At 44.7% G+C, this 12043-nt stretch overlaps 1 protein-coding gene across 4 annotated transcripts in view; it reads left to right on the plus strand.

Moving 5' to 3' along the window:
• The window catches only part of LOC133498566 (transmembrane channel-like protein 3), a 94476-nt gene that overhangs the window by 1591 nt on the left and 80842 nt on the right, over window positions 1–12043 (plus strand). The gene's annotated exons all lie outside the window — the stretch shown is intronic.

Below are 12043 nucleotides of genomic sequence, written 5' to 3' on the forward strand. Positions count from 1 at the left end.
TTACCGCTACATACATGTACAGGTACATTCGCGACTTTATTGGCATATTTTCTACTAGATTCAATACTATACATATACCAGGCTGCAACAAAGGAGTGTGATGGATTTGGGACCATTGAAAACTGTATATACAGTATATTTTAATATGAATACAACAACAAGCCCTCTTTTCTGTTCACATTGATTAATTAGTTGTTAGATTGTGCTTTAAATGAAATTTACAATATATGGCTACAGCTATATGTTTGGAAGACCCTTGTTCAATGTTTTTTCTTTTTTTGTGATGCCTGGAAGGCAACTGGGTTTAAATTGTGTCAAGGGAAATAATTGCACGTTGGCATGATTTGGCTTCGTGTTGATGGCAAAATGCCACACATGCCTCCATTCTATGGCTAAGATATCTTGGTGGCGAAGAGCCTCCGTGAAGACAAGAGCTGGATGTGCACTGTGGCTTTAGTTACTATCTTAGTGCATTCTATTTGTAGTTTGTGTTCTAGCACATGATTTTGAGAGTGTGCATCATCCAAGCTGTGTGCAAATTAACCTATGTCCCCATTTATATGTCCCACTTGATAAATTCAATTCTTTGCACGGAAATATTTGTTCCTTTCCAATGTTTTGTACACACATTTGGGTGATAAAACTCTTAATAAATGAGAACCCAGATGTGGCACACAGCTAGAAAGAGAGAAGCAAGAACGAAAGATTCATGAACGGAAAAGAAAGTGGAATAAATGTATTACGAAAAGTAATGCTATGTTAATTATTTGTCAAGATGGAGATGCATTTTCTACATCATAACTGTTAATGTTTTTGCTACTACTAAAACAATAGCAACAGATTTACAGGTGGTTCTCAATTTATTTGAATTTTGTCAATAACGTAATTTATTTTTTCTTCTAATAATTTAAATGTTTATAGTTTACAGTGGCAGCACGGTGATTGACTGTTGGGTACACCCACCACACAGTTCTGATGACCTGGGTTGAAATTCAGCCTCCCCTGTGTGAAGTTTGCATGGTCTTCATATGGCTGTGTGGGTTTTCTCCGGGTACTCTAGTTTCCTTCCACATCCCAAAAACATGCCCAGTAAAATGAAGAATGTAAATTTCTCGTAGATATGAATGGCATGTGGCCTTTTATTGACTTTTGAGCAGTTCAGGTTGTAATCTGCCTTTTCCCCAATATTAACTGGGATAGGCTCTGGCACTGTTGTGACCCTTGTAAGGGTCAGCTTGGGAAAATGGATGGATGGATGGATGAATGGATGGAATTTCAAAACCCAATATTCAAGCTACATTAGCAAAACCAAACATTGCCAAATGCAACCCTGTGTCAATCAAAATGAAAAACAGCACTGAACAGTTACGATACACAACATGGAAAAAAGGAAACCACAATGATCAGATCATAACGTCATTGAATTAATCTTTATTGTTCACGATAGAGATGCATTTTGAAAAAGTAAAAGATTTTGTCAATGAAAATTCTGTTTCACACTTGCAATTAAAAAAATAAAATAAAAAAGTACTAGGGCTCCATATGTATTGAACAATTGATGTATTGAAACATCTTTTTGTGTACAGCACTGGATATAGTCATACTGTAAACGTGCAGTTCTCTTGTCTGAAGTTTAAAGCTATGGTGGACACTGAATCTGCTTAGGTATCACTGCACTTGCTGCATTCCTCCTTTCCTTGTAGTCAAACTCTGGAGAACAACAAGATGGTCTTCAACAGATGCACGTATTTCATCTGATATACATAAAGGAATTGTTTGTTTCATTATACCTCTTCTCCAGCGACGTGCACAGATATTTTGAGGACGCTCAAGTGCAACAAGAGTAAGCAAGAAGAAAATAAGCTGGTACAATCTGTTTTGAATGAATGCTACTAGTTTCTTTTAATTGATCATCATCAGGGAGAGGACTATGGCAAAATAAGAAAAGTTAAATATAGCACGGCGGCACAGTGGGTCAGTTGGGAAAGCGTTGGCCTCACAGTTCTGAGGTCCTGGGTTCAATCCCGGATCCGCCTGTGTGGAGTTTGCATGTTGTCCCCGTGCCTGCGTGGGTTTCCTCCGGGCACTCCGGTTTCCTCCCACATTCCAAAAACATGCAAAATTAACTCTAAATTGCCCCAAGGTGTGATTGTGAGTGCGTCTGTTTGTCTCAATGTGCCCTGCGATTGTTTGGCAACCAGTTCAGGGTGTACCCCGCCTCCTGCCCGTTGACAGCTGGGATAGGCTCCAGCACTCCCCACAACCCTTGTGAGGATAAACGGCAAAGAAAATAGATGGATGGAAATGTAGCATCAAATGTTTCTTTTTTTTCATACAAAATAATGAATGATTTAATTATGTGTATTGTAATAGATGCTGCTTTTAACTAAACCAATTCTTCACTCAAAAATTTAAAATAATGTTTCTTCCATACATAAGCAAACCAACCTATATTTTCGAACAGCAATTAGGCCCGTAAATATTTGTACCAGTGAGGTTACGGGGTGCTATATGTAAACAGGCTAAGGTTGAAAATAACACCAACATTTGACGTATGACCAAGAGAGGAACTGTGCTAATGCATGCTGAAGTCTGGAGTGGCAGAGAAGATGTTAGAATAGTACAGGGCATGTGTGAGGGCAGCAGAACCGTGCCATAGGTGTGACAGAAAAATTTAAAGGCCATGTGTCATCCCTATGAACATTCTAAAATAGATATTGTCATGAAAATACATATAACATTATTCATTTCAATTTCTATATGAAAAAATAAGTGTGAGTGGAAAGGACGTCATCTATGTGCAAAGTTGCAGAAGTGTCATTCTACGATATCCAAGTGGTCGCCATATTGGCTCCATCCTCCGTCTGTGACATCACCCGGACATTCGCCAATGAAAACACACCCTAACTATGGGAGAAAAATGCGCCCCTTCTGACACGGAAGCTCTTTTCGAAAAGGAGAACACCACACAACCGAGTGAAGTTACCAGGCCAATATTACACTATTGTTCCGAGCCCTTGGGGCAGTATTGCACTATTGTTTCGAGCCATATTCACATGATATGCGATCACGCCCAAACCGCATCCCCGTCTGATCCACTTCCGCGGCGGAGATGAGCCATCGTGGCTCATCGCAGTCAGCCGGTTTGGCTCAGGGGGTTGTTCATAGACGCCGCAGTACGCGATGAACAACACAGTCGAGCCGGGGCGCTTTACTGCGCGCACGTGTCTGAGAGAGGCATTCTCGGTTGGGTTCTTCAGAGCCGCCCCCGTCTGCAAAGGCCGATGCGGAGCCTTGGCATAAGCCGTGAACGCCGAACGCGGCGCCTCAGTCGGTGTGGCTGATTTTCGGCGCCGTGGTGGCATATAATGGAACTGAGCCGTACTGCTTTTAGGGGGAGGTTCATAGCTGCCGCAGTACTCGATGAACACCGTTGAGCCGTGGCGCATTACTGCGCGCACGCGGCTGAGTGAGGCATTATTTGCTGGGTTCTTCAGATTCGCCGCTATCCGCGCAGCACCCCGACGCCGTCTGACGCGTACATCAACACATTTTGTACGTGGATCTTTTGTTATGTTATGAGAGACCGATTACGTGGTCCGCCCCAAACTATTATTCTTTTTAGTAGCTGCATACACACCTACCTGTCATTCGGAACCCACAAAGCTCTCGTCCTCTGCACTCGTGCAATCCATTTTTCACAATGAACCGAGTCTCTTGCAAACCTATGGAGGGTAAATCCATTCTCCCGAGTGTTCAAACAATGCCCACCAATGCAATGAGCCGGCATTTTGGCTAACACGAAGGAACAACGAGATACCTTCCCGCGGGTAAAACTAATGGAAACAAACGAGTTCACTTGGGGGGGCCGCTGTCCTTTACGTTGCTTCCTGCTTCTTCTCGAAAACAAATCCCTCGAGAGGATTTTCATGGTGGGAGTTACAAAAAGCTGTATACGTCAAAATCATGTTTTGTGGTGTTGAGGGAAGAGTGAGGCTCCAGGGACCCCAAGATCTACTTTTCAAGTAGCCAACCTCTCACAATCTACCGACGGGCGAGGGGTGGGGTAAGAGAAACCAAAAGAGAGACTGTAAATAGGAGCCCACCTTGCTAGAATGTGCCTTTATGTGCGTGCGATCGACGTATCTGCCACAGCTGAATCAAGCGACGGGATGGATGATCGGTTGATGTCAATGTTCTCTCTAATTTTTTACAGACCTGAGCAAACAGTCTAAGCCCATGAGCGCTACATTTGACCACTGTGAGCAACATCAGACATATGCACTGTGGTCAGATCAGTATCCTCCATTGTAATTACATGGCTCATTCAAACATTCAGATTACAGCAATTACATTCCCATCAAAACCTTTTTCAGAACAATTTTGTTTTTGCAAACTTACAATGAAAATGTCAACAAACAAAAAAACACATTGCTAACCAAACTAACCCAACTAAAAAACACATTGCTAACCAAACTAACCCAACTATGAACTATAAATTTGAAAGGTCGTTTCCAACTTTATTTAATTTATTTTCTTGTAATCCACAAAAAAAATTCCCGTCTGTTTTTTTTGGTGTTACACTGGATTATTGCTTGCAGAATATCTTTAGCAATGCATATTGAAAGCTGAATGATCCTCCCAAACAGTTTTAAGATTAATATTATGTTGCCTCCTATATTTACAATACAGAATTAGCTTTTTGTGCACTGTATTGTCAGTGCTTTCATCCTGGATGTAAGGTAAACTAGACAGAAGAATATGTGGCTCAGCAGCAGGTCGTTTTTAGAGAAAGTTCCATGTGCTGTGGAAATCTTAAAAAATAAAGACGTCAGGCTTCACGTGATCGACCAAGACTGCCTTATGATCGACCAGTCGATAATTGGAGAGTCTAAATTGCCCCTCTGTGTGATTGTGAGTGCGACTGCTATCTGTCTCCATGTGCCCTGCGATTGGCTGGCAACCAGTTAGTGTATCCAGTCCCCTGTCTGTTAACAGCTGGGATAGGCTCCAGAACTCCGACAACCCTCATGAGGATAATCAGCTAAGAAAATGGATGGATGACTGGATGGACAAAGTTGGGTACATTTGCAGGTAGCCATGGCTTATTCAGTTGTATGAATTGCAACAAGTGGATAGACGAGTTTGGTGGCACGGTGGCACAGCTGTAGCTGTAGCTGTAGATGTAGATGTAGATGTAGCTGTGGCCTCACAATTCTGAAGACTGGAGTTTGAATCCTGGCCCTGCCTGTGTGGAGTTTGCATGTTCTCCCTGTACCTGCGTGGGTTTTATCCGGACACTCCGGTTTCCTCCCCATCCCAAAAACATGCATGGATTGGAGCATATAAATTGCCCCTAGGTGTGAGTGTGATTGCAATCGACTCCCGCGACCCTCCTGAAGATTAAAGGCCTAGAAAATGGATGGATGGACGGCTGACTGGATGGAGAGGTTTATTTCACCTTTTACCATCCAGTGGAGAGGATTTGATCGGTCTGCCTGTCACCACATGTACTGTATATGCTACTGACATAGATAAAACAAATGTATATCAGTTCTGTATATATATCCATCCATCAATCAATTTTCTCAGCCGCTTATCCTCACGAGAGTCACAAGAGTGCTGGAGCCATTCCAAGCTGTTAACTGGCAGGAGGAAGGGTACACCCTGAATTGGTTTCCAGTCCAGGGCACATCTAGACAGACAACAGCCGTACTTACTATCACATCTAAGGGCAATTTAGAGTGTCCTATGAATGCATGTTTTTGGTATTTGGGAGGAAACCGGAGTGCTCGGAGAAAAGCCACGCAGGCACGTGGTGAACATGCTAACTCCACACAGCAGAGCCGAGATTTGAACCCCTGTCCTCAGAATTATGAGGCCAATGCTCTTCAGCTGTTCCCCCGTTTCACCCGGTATATTGAAAAAAATAAATTATAAAAATTAATACAATGACACTAATGGTGGAATATATGGTATAATATGCTCTCTTCTGTATATCAAATTGATTTTAAATATGTTTTGAATTTAGTCCTTTGTTGTATCTGTTTGCCAATGTAGTGTACAATTTACCCCACCGAATTACAAACATCTTCAGTGAGAGCATAGAAGAAAGGGCGGCATGAATTTATGATCACTGACATAGAGACACGAGCGATTTCCCCACACGAGTAATCCTCTCTGTGATTCTTCAGTGCAACAGTTTTGCTGCTCTGTTGGTTGGGGCATAATGTCCTTTGTGTTCACACCCTCATTGAATCCTAACACCCAGCATTAAACATCATGATTACTCTGTCAGTTTATCAGTCTCTCCGTCATTTATGTAAATGATGCAGCAAAGGAGAGAAATACAAGCTATTTTAAATGGTTGCCAAGAGCTATGATTGAGACAAAATGCTGATATAGAATACCAGAAATAAATACTTTAGGTGTATGTAACATAAATTTTCGAAAACAAATGATCTTATCTAGACAAAAAAATATATGTTTAGCTATACCATACAATTGACATCTTGTTGGATGCTTTTACCGAAAAACAAAAGTATTTATGAATTAAAGTGTGCGAACTGTGACCTTGTTTCCCATACCTGAAAAAAGCCTCCTTTCCTGTGGCTTACCTATGATGTCATAGCTAGGAGACCTGCTGTTGTGGGACTAGCTAATAGTCGTAGCATTGCTTCTTGATGCTGAAGAAAAAAAAGCATTTGTTTCAAGAATTCCTCAGTGATTGTTAGCTAAAACCAATCCATAAAAATGGTGAAGACATGTGTGGTTCATTTTTGTAGCAATTCAAATTAATTTTTTTCCTGTCACAGTTTACATTATTTTCCCAAGCCTTAGAAGACAGTCTGTCATGTTTGTGCAAACGAAGAGAGCTAATTTTTCCAAACCTGGTCAGCAGCCTGTCATATGCAATGGACATTTCACCCTGGACTATTTTACTGGCGGACTCAGGTCTGAGATGGGTTTTGAATGTAAAAAACTGGATCACTGTCAACCATACAACCAGTTCCAACACCTGAACAAATTGGTGTTGGTAAAGGGACCAAATGCGAACTTGGATCAACTGCTGAACCTGGACAGACGGTTTGACATGCGCAGACCCCCCAGAAAGTACCAAAACTGCGAAAAGCTTTTGTTAAAAGACAAGTTGCGGAAGTATGTTGATCATCTTTTATTTCCTGAAAACTTTGAACACTGTTGACATGAATGAATTAAAGTAGCATATGTCATTCTGAGCGAAAAATATTTCATTACCGCAAATTGTTTAACCGGAACGGTGGATCAGCCCGGACCCACCTCTGTGGAGTTTGCATGTTCTCCCTGTGCCCGCGTGGGTTTCCTCCGGGAACTCCGGTTTCATTCCATATCCAAAAAACATATATTAATTGGACACTCTTAATTGCCCCTAGGTGTGATTGTGAGTGCGGCTGTTTGTCTCAATGTGCCCTGCGATTGCCTGGCAACCAGTTCAGGGTGTACCCTGCCTCCTGTCTGTTAACAGTTGGGATAGGCTACAGCACTCCCTCGACCCTTGTGAGGATAAGCGGCTAAGAAAATTGATAGATGGATACAAACCTTTTATTTGTTTATTTATTCGTGCAGGGTGTTTTTTTTTCATTTTAATAAAATACTACGTAGGATTAAAACAAGCAGTATTACATCCTGGTCACTCACAGAATAGGAGATGTGTGGGTATACTTGCCCCCCAGTTTGGGGCCTGTACGTTGGGGTTTACCCCGGTGGATGAGAGGGTAGCCTCCCTCCACCTCCAGGTAGGGGGACAGGTCGTGCCTGTTGTTTGTGCACCAATCAGCAGTGCAGAGTACCCACCCGTTATGGAGTCCTGAGAGGGAGTGCTGGAGAGTGCCCTCTCTGGCGACGCCATCATTCTGCTGGGGGACTTCAATGCCCATGTGGGCAATGACAGTGAGACCTGGAAGGGCGCGATTAAGAAGGGATGCTGTCAAGCTGAAGAAGAAATCCTATCGGGCATTTCTGGCCTGTGGGACTCCGGACGCAGCTGATAGGTCCTGGGTGGCCAAGCGGAATGCAGCTTCAGTAGTAGCTGAGGCAAAAACCCAGGCGTGGGAGGAGTTCGGTGAGGCCATGGAGAATGACTTCAGGACGGCTTTGAGAAAATTCTGGTCCACCGTCTGGCATCTCGGGGGGGGGGGGGGGTAAGCAGTGCGCCGTCAACACTGTGTATAATGGGGACGGGGCGCTCCTGACCTCAACTCGGGATGTTGTGAGTCGGTGGGGAGAATACTTCGAAGACCTCTTCAATTCCACCAACACGCCTTGCCGAGAGGAACCTGAGTCTGGGTGCTCTGAGGCGGGGGGCTCTTCCATCTCTGGGGTTGAGGTCACCGAGGTGGTTAAAAAGCTCCTTGGTGGCAGGGCCCCGGGGGTGGATGAGATTTGCCCGGAGTTCCTAAAGGCTCTGGATGTTGTGGGGCTGTCCTGGTTGACACGCCTCTGCAACATCGCATGGACATCAGGGACAGTGCCTCTGGATTGGCAGACTGGGTGGTGCTCCCCCTTTTCAAGAAGGGTGCACGGAGAGTGTGTTCCAACTGTATCACACTCCTCAGCCTCCCTGGTAATGTTTCTCTGGGGTACTAGAGAGGAGGGCCCGTCGGGAAGCAAAGTCTCGGATTCAGGAGGAAAAATGTGGTTTTCGTCCTGGCCGTGGAACAGTGGACCAGCAGTACACCCTCGGCAGGATCCCCGAGGGTGCATGGGAGCATGCCCAATCAGTCTACATCTGTTTTGTGGACTTGGAGAAGACATTCAACTGTGTGCCTCGGGGATTCCTGTGAGGGGTTCTTCGGGAGTATGGGGTACCGAACCCCCTGATATGAGCTGCTCGGTCCTGTACGACTGCTATCAGAGTTTGGTCCGCATTGCCTGCAATAAGTTGGACTCGTTTCCGGTGAGAGTTGGACTCTGCCAAGGCTGCCCTTTGTCACCGATTTTGTTCATAGCTTTTATGGACAGAATTTCTTGGCGCAGCTCAGGTGTAGAGGGTGTCCAGTTTGGTGGCCTCGGCATCACATCTCTGCTCTTTGCAGATGATGTGGTTCTGTTGGCTTCATCAAGCCGCAATTGCCATCTCCCACTGGAGCGATTCAAAGCCGAGTGTGAAGCGGCTGGGATGAGAATCAGCACCTCCAAATCCGAGACTATGGTCGTCAGTTGGAAAAGGGTGGTGTGCCCTCTTCACGTCGCGGATGAGATCCTGCCCCAAGTGGAGGAGTTCAAGTATCTTGGGGTCTTGTTCACGAGTGAGGGAAGAATGGAGTGGAAGATCGACAGACTGATTGGTGCAGCATCTGCACTAATTCAGACTTTTTACCAGTCCATTGTGGTAAAGAGAGCGCTAAGTCGAAAGGCGAAGCTCTCAATTTACCAGTCGATCTACGTTCCTACCCTCACCTATGGGCATGAGCTGTGGGTCGTGACTGAAAGAACAAGATCCCGGATACAAGCGGCTGAAATTAGTTTCCTCCGCAGGGTGTCCCGGCTCTCCCTTAGAGATAGGGTGAGAAGCTCGGTCATCCAAGGAGGGGCTCAGTGTCGAGCTGCTGCTCCTTCGCATTGAGAGAAGCCAGATGAGGTTGGCTGGGGCATCTGATCTGGATGCCTCCTGGACGCCTCCCCGGTGTGGCATTCCAGTCATGTCCTTCCGGAAAGAGACCCCGAGGACGACCCAGGACACACTGGAGAGACTATGTCTCTCAGTTGGCTTGGGAACGCCTCAGGATCCCTTCAGAAGAGCTGGAACAAGTGGCTGGGCAAATGGAAGTTTGGGTATACTTGCTGAAGCTACTTCCCCCACGACCCGACCAGGAAAAGCGGTAGATAATGGATGGATGGGTAGTTACAGATGTTGCAGGAAGCATCTTTTGCACAAAAAGTTGACATCGAATGAGCAGATGCTGAATCTCCATCTTTGGTACATTCCAAAAGTTGCCAGACTAATGAAGTGACTGTTCATGAGAAAGGAACACATATCTTTTCAACAGGAGAGAGAATACTGCAACATGTATTTCAACCTCAGGTGGCCTCAAGATGCTCATATTGACAGACCAAATAGACATTCAGTGAAAATGTTGCGAGAGAAACATTTATTCACAATGTAAGCATACAGTTAAATAAAAATGTGAGGATTTTAGTTCTGTGGTGTATCTTTACTTCATAAACATATACATCAACATTTACAGAAAGACAAAACAAAAAAAATTCAGGACGTAGACCATTTAAATCCACGGTGGATCATTTGGTAAAGCGTTGGCCTCACAGTTCTGAGGTCCCGGGTTCAATCCCAGACCCGCCTGTGTGGAGTTTGCATGTTCTCCCCGTGTCTACGTGGGTTTCCACCGGACACTCCGGTTTCCTCCCACATTCCAAAAACATGCAACATTAATTGGACACTCTAAATTGCCCCTAGGTGTGATTGTGAGTGCGTCTGTTTGTCTCAATGTGCCCTGCGATTGGCTGGCAACAAGTTCAGGGTGTACTCTTGCGTCCTGCCCGTTGACAGCTGGGATGGGCTCCACCACTCCCCGTGACCTTTGTGAGGATAAGTGGCAAGAAAATGGATGGATGGAATAATTTTTAAAATAGCTCTTACTCGTGCTGTGGAAAATCCAGTCACTGCTGAAAGTGTTGCCTGAATTGGAGATCGGCAACCTCTAGTAATCATGAGTTCAGACAGCTGGCAATAAAAGCAGTGTGCACTGCAGCGGATGGTCTGGATAATCTGCCATTTTCTGGTGAATATCAGAATCAGCTTTATTGGCCAAGTGTGTAAAAACACAAAAGGAATTTTTCTCCCGCAGTTGGTGCTACCCTAATATGACATTCAGAACAAAGAACAAAGGACACCAAATCAAAACGAACAAAAAAACATTTCTGTTTATGCGAACTGTTCCTTATAATAGTTGTGCAAGATGTAAAATCTTCTTAATTTAGAAATGTAAGAGATAAGTGTGTCAATGTCCAACATTGTGTTAAGCTTGTACAGAGTGCCTTTACCCGTTTGCCGTTCCATTTATCAACAAGTGCAATGACAACTGTGCAAAGGGAGCAGTTTAAAGATACGAATTGTGTGATAGTCTACAAAATATATTACTAAAACTAATACTAATTGGACCAGCAGGATGTGAGTGAGTTGCCTAACATGGTGCAAGGCAGAAAAGTAGTAGGTTCACTGATCAAGAATTTAATGACTTAATTGCCAGAGGGAAAACAAAACAATTCGAATGCCTTCTAGTTTGACTTTAATTCTAATAGATCTAGATCTAATAATCTGTAGCGCTTTCCTGACGGAAGGAGCTGGAAGAGCTGGTGGCTAGGATGTGGAGGATCTGCTCTGGACCTAGTTCGCGTTACATGCAAGTCCTCAATAGTGGGTAGGGTGGTGCTGAAAACCTGTTGGGTGGTTTTGATTGTCCGTTCTAGTCGGAGTTTGTCCTTTTTTGTGGCGGCCTCAAACCAGACTGTGATGCTGGTACACAGCAGCTCTTTTGACTGTCTGTGCTTCCTCAGAAGCCACAAGAAGTACATCCTTTGCTATGGCTTTTTTGAGGATGGAGTTTATGTTCGTCTCCCACTCCAGGTCCCCTGAGACTGTAATTCCCAAGAACTTGAAGGTCTTGACGGTTGACACAAAACAGTTGAACAACATCAGGGGCAGCTGTGGTGAAGGATGCTTCCTGAAGTCCACAATGATCTCCACAGTCTTTAGACTGTTCATTGCCAGGTTGTTTTGACCACACCAAAGTTCCAGTCTCGCCACTTCCTGTCGATACACAGACTTGTCACAGTCTTTGATGAGGCTGATGACCGTGGTGTCATCTGCGAACTTCAGGAGTTTGCCACAAGGTGCAGTCGTCGTGTAGAGCGAGAAGAGCAGAGGGGAGAAGACACAACCTTGGGGTGCCCCGGTGCTGATAGTGCGGGTGGAGGAGGTGGTGTGCCCCAGCCTCACCTGCTGTGTCCCGCTTGTCAGGAAGTTGTAGTTCCACTGGGAGATGGC

Source organism: Syngnathoides biaculeatus, chromosome 3 (genome assembly GCF_019802595.1).
Source record: "Syngnathoides biaculeatus isolate LvHL_M chromosome 3, ASM1980259v1, whole genome shotgun sequence".
NCBI lineage: Eukaryota > Metazoa > Chordata > Actinopteri > Syngnathiformes > Syngnathidae > Syngnathoides > Syngnathoides biaculeatus.